Raw genomic sequence first — 6,000 nt, forward strand, 5'->3', positions numbered from 1 at the left:
AATGCTCTGGGATGTGCCAGGATAGCAGGAAATGTTGATGTTAAGAAGATTCTTCTCCACTGATGAGTTAATTTGTGAGCAGCAATGTTAAGGAAGGTTTAATTCTTGATTATAACCTTAGAAAGATATTTCAGATGTCATCATTTGTGATATTTGTTCCCGCTATATTTTCAGGGCAGAGCATAAAAATAACCAGCTGCAGAATAATCTTCAGACCTGATAGATCTAGCATTAAGGGACACTGCAGCAGATACATTTCATGCTCACAAGAACCATTACTAAGCTACAAGCTAATCTTATTTCGTATCCTTTGCTAACCTAGACATATGTTTCCAGTTTATGTATCACTAAATGATATCTTATTTTAGCTTTATACCCTTCTGCTGGTCTCAACAAACTGTTGGATGAACTGCAATCAAATGTTGCACTGACATTCATGATCCTCAGAGGATAAACCCTGCTGGTGGTCTCATGACTTCTTCTGTGGTGCCAATAAGAGGCAACTGCCAACCAATTAACAGTACTTAATTGGCGATTGATGGTTCCTGTCTTTCCTAAAGCGCCCTGAAGTTAAACTCTTGAACTCTTACAAGTTGCTATCTCTCTCTCTCCTTCTCAATCTTCCTCTTTCTTACTATTCTGAAGAATTTAAAGCTGAAAATAAACATCACATTAAACTGCATCCTCCTTACTGCACCATCCTTGAAGAAGAAATCGAGTGAGCGTAATGAATGGCAATATACATACACATCTACTGCACATACCCTCAGCCCGTTTCAGTTATTGAGGCCAAGACATATACAGAGCTAGGATTATTCCTCTAAAGTGCAAAGCTATTTAATCCTCTGAGAGTGAAATAGAAGGTTATTATAGACCAGATTTGGTGAAGATCAAGCTGTTTACATTGGATATGAGGAGGTAATTCACAGTATCCCTTTTGATGGGCAGTCTGCTTGTTGAAGACCATGATAAGATCATCTCAATCCATGCAAAGTGATATCTGGGGGAGCTTTATGGAAAGATTTCTGACTAATGCAATATTAACATTCAATTTCTTTTTGATGGGGTTCTGAGCGATATGACTTTATGAGTGAGATTAAGTGCATACAGATCATTTTGGAAGCCTCTTGGCTCCAGTTTTACGCAGACTTGAAATCAAACGGAGATATAGATAAACCGCAGTGTAATGAAATGTGGTGCTGTTCTGCCCCCTGCTGCATAACCCTATCAGTACAATCAAAAACCTGAGCATCTGGCTGAGCAGATGGCTTTTCATTACATCTTTATTTGAGAACATGATGACAGGTTCTCTGGTGGGTTTAGAAATTGCAAAGTATGTGGTTCAAATGTCAGCACACAAGCAGGAGTTAACAATAAAACCCCAAACCATAGAAATAAAGCCACTGCACAACTAAAGAAGTCAAAACTCTCACCTCAAGTGATTCTTCATGTGATTAATAACATGCCTTTCTCTTGTGCATGAAGGTTTTGCCACAAGCTAGATTTAAAACGACAATAATACTCATAGGAAATAATAAAGCTCCAGGTGAAAACTCAATATCTGCTCAGGAGATTTCATTATCAGCACATGGCTGAGTTGTCTGCAAACTTGCAAAATTTCCATTTCTCTCTTTTTTGTTTTCCTTTTTAATCTGAACGATCAATCCACATCTCATAAAATAATCGCTATATGCCCATAACCATAGCAAAAGCATGTGTGCCATGATTTGTGCACGTATTCATGCACTGGTATTTTATTTTCCCACATACTATACACTAACATAACATTTATAAATACAAACAGTGTGCATATACAGTCTGTTAACATAGATAGGTAGAGTATTTGCACTCTATCTATCAATACCATAAAATGTAAAATGCTCTGGGTTGATAAAGAAATCGATTATTCTGGCCACACGGTGGCAGTCTTGAGCTTCAATCTTGAGCATTTAAAATCAAAAGCCCTGAGTTCACGTATGTCCATGTAAATTTAATTAAAACACAGCTTCTCAATTACATATTTCACAAAATCCTGTCCATGTACAAAAATCCAAGAAAATCATTTCCATCTTATCATCGATTCATATCTGTCAGGATGAAGAGAAAAAGGGTCGTATAACAAGCTTCTGAGCAGACAGGATCTGATATCTTGATCAATATTTGTCATCTCTTGTCAGTCTTCTGGTGCTCTCTGTGATGAGGCTGTCTGCTGTGGGTTAATGGAGATGGAATTGATACTGTGGCTAAATGATCTGTGCTGCCCGGGGACTGATTTCATCTCCAAGGTTCTTTTTTCTTTTTTTTTGGAAAGCCACACTGACCCAGCTGGCTGTCTCTTACAAGTCTCTGGATTAGAATTATTATCTCTTTAATATTTAAATTTCACTGAAATCAGTGTTCTGAGTGTCTGCATGATATATTAGTCTCTTTGTGCAATAATTATGCTTCTTTAACCCTCAAATCATTTGATTAATCTGTTGTTGACGTCTGCTGCATTGAATAATCCTCTATTGTCTCCCCAGTATAGCAGATTTATGAGTAGCTGGTGTAAAAAACAAGAACATTTCATTATGTTTCCTCACCTGCTCACCTGTTGACATTTCCTATAGCATCAACATTGTGAAATTAAGCAAGAGAGAATGATTTTTTCACAATGTTTCTCCTTCAAAAATGTTATACACACATTTCCCTTGCATAAAACACACTGCTGGATTTCAAATTTCTCTAAATGCTGTGTGTCAGATTTATAGCCCGATTAAAGCAGCATGATGGGAGTTCTTTGTCTCTGGATGTGTGTCCTCTGTCTCATCTGAGTGCTACAGACAAAGACTGCTCTTTGTCACTGCTGCCTACTCTACTAATGGATATCAGTTATCTCTTGAAGTTGGACTTGACTGCTTGTCCCAGAAAGATTTATGATGTGTGGCATGACACCAGCAGCCATCCACTGCAGCCGCCCTCCAGCCTTCGGTGCTTGGTATTTTCAGCAGGCCATCTGTAGATAGTTTCAGATGCCAGCTCCAGTCATCTGGGCAGACATAAACTGTGTTAAACTCTGTTTACGTTAAAATGATATTATTGGCTTTTATTACTTGCTGCTTCATATTTCTTGTCTAGGAAAATTACATTACCTCTACCCGTAAGGTGTCAGGCACTCAGGTTGCAATTAAAAACCATCACATCTTCTAGAGTCTTATCTTAGAGCTGTATTAAATGCTTTGGCTGGCATAAGACAGCAGTTTTGAGGAATGCTCTGAGCAAAGAGGCAAAAAAGAGGGAAAAAAGTGTCCAGTCTGTTCTTATCAATGAAGAGAACCATGAATGCATAGACCGTGCTCCCTTGTTGCTCAAGGGTGATAAGTGAAGCCAGAAGATGAGACTGTGAGGCCCTTATCAATCCAGTGTGCATCCTGGCAAATGCCGGCGCCACAGAGAGGGAGGCATGTTGCTGTGCGACAAAGGTGCAAGGGCAGATAAGCATGAATGTGTGAAATGCTTCAAAGATGAGCGTAACGCTGATGTGAAAGTGGGGTTTGAAGGGAGGGAGAGAAGACAGATGGGTTTACAGAAACGGATGCTGACAAGTGTTGTGCTAAGAGTTGTGGGGATGTCTTTATTTCCTGATGCATACTAAAAAGTGCCTTGGAACACCTGTTTGGAATACAGATTTTTCCTACTAAGTTACATGGATCTCAATTACAAGGACCGTAGGTTACAGTGTGAATGATTAGGTGAGCCTGGTTCTGCTGGAGGTTTCTTCCTATTGAAAGGAAGTTTTTCCTTCCCACTGTCGCCAAGTGCTTGCTCACAGTCTCATTGTTGGACTTTCCTCTGTATTATTGTAGGATCTTTACCTTAAAGCTCCTTGAGGTGACTGTTGTTGTGATAGGGTGCTATTTAAATAAAACTGAATTGAACTGAATTGAAGTAAAGGTGGGCTATGCCACCAAAATATCAATGTTGTGTAACATTGTTTCCCACACATTGCAGTTCAGAGCCCAGAAAACAAGTACCTTTATATACAGGAAACACCAAAATGAAACACTGAATATGGTAACCTCTTTAAATCCCTTAAATTCACTGAAATGAAATAATCAGAGCAGCAAATGAGTAAAAATACTCATTTGCTGCTTCATTTCAAAGGTAGGAAAGGTCGTAAACCAACAGCTTAAAAGAACAGCCGGTGTAGTGTTAAAAAATGTAGTGGCGTGACAAGTACAATATTTCTCTCTGAAAAATAATGAAGCAGACCCATGAAACAGTATAAAGTGGAAAAATAAAGTACTGTAGAAGTACCTCAAAACTCTACTGAAATAAAGTACTTGAGATGTATGTGTGCGTGTTTTATTATGGAATATTACACTGGGTATTTTCATAAGATTGTATTTTAAAAGGACTCAAAATGACTGTGCTTCATTTTAAAAGCTAGAAATGTTGCAAAGTACTAGTTAAACAACCAAAAGAGGAAAAACAGACGAATAAATTACTCAGTGATGTCACAAAATCTAGTGTCATTTCCCTGTGAAGTCTAATGAAGTAAAACCCTGAAAGAACTTTAATGTAAACTCAACTGTACTCGTATATGATACTTTAGTAAACGTCCCTGGTTCATGTTCATAACTTATTGCACTGAATATTTGATATGACTTTTTTAAAGGGGTGCAAATAAAAAAGTTTTGATATTATAATTGATACATGTCATAGCTTTGTTTCAGTCCATTACAGACACAGAAGCATAGCACTCCTTCACCTTGGGGTGAATTTCCTGGGATGACCACTCCTGGGTCACTTCTTGCTCACTTGTGAATCATCTTTCTCACTGAATGATGGACTTTAAATTGTTCAGAAATGACTATATAACCTTTCCCAGACAGATGGGCAGCAGCAATTGCTTCTCTTAGACAAGCGCTGATGTCTTTGCTTCTCGGCACCAAACGAACACACACCTCAATATACTGCAAACTAAAGCTTGTGCTTTTATGGAGGCATTCATACTTGTTTGCTGATGATCAGTTAATCAGATGTGACTGGTTAGCAGCAGCTGGCTGCTACTTATCCTCCTAATTCCTATCGAAGCAGTTAAGGTGTGCTTAGTTTTTCAGACATTATTTCTGCATTTTGGTTTAATTTTTGATAAATAAATAATGGCACGGTCTAATATGTCATGTGCTGTCCATCTGATTTCAACCTACTTTTAAGACCCACCAATGATGTGCTTTCTTTTTGCCATAACTACAATACTGTAACCCAGCACTTAAAATCAGAAGGTTCTCTTTGGACTTGCATATATTCAGCAGCAAACACAGTTTTAAGTTCAGTGATCGGAGATTATTTTATGCCTTTGAGGACACATTGCTGGTACAGTGTTGGTCCCCCTATATTGTCTTCAGAACTGTCTCAAGTTTTCACGGCACAGACTCAACAAGGAGCCGGAAACATTCCTCGGAGATTATAGTCCATGTTGACATGACAGCAGCACACAGTTGCTGCAGATTTGCCACCTTTACACCATCAGCAGTAGCACCAGCAGCAGCAGCCTGAACAATTTATACAAGGGAGGATGGATCCATGATTTCATGTTGTTTACTCATCGACCATACAATGTTTATCCAAACTTCTGTTGTCCAATTGTGATGAGCCCATTTGAATCATAGCCTCAACATCTCAGTTTCTTGTTCTTAGTTGACAACCTGTGTGGTCTTCTGCAGCTGTAGCTCACCTGCTCTAAAGTACAACATGTTATGCATTCAGAGATGCTCTTCTGCATGCATTGCCTATATAGAGTGGTTATTTGCATTACTGTTGCCTTCCTGTTAGGTTGAATTAGTTTTGGTCATTCTCCTCTGACCCCTTGCATCAACAAGAAGTGTCACTCTTTAGACAATTGATCTTTTTTACAGACATTTCTTTGTAACCCCAGGGATGGCTCCAGTAGATAAAAGGCTGATTACATATTTGTAATATGTAACTATTAAAGTGGCTGTGTGTTTATGTAAAAAC

Source organism: Maylandia zebra, linkage group LG19, assembly GCF_041146795.1.
Source record: "Maylandia zebra isolate NMK-2024a linkage group LG19, Mzebra_GT3a, whole genome shotgun sequence".
Lineage (NCBI taxonomy): Eukaryota > Metazoa > Chordata > Actinopteri > Cichliformes > Cichlidae > Maylandia > Maylandia zebra.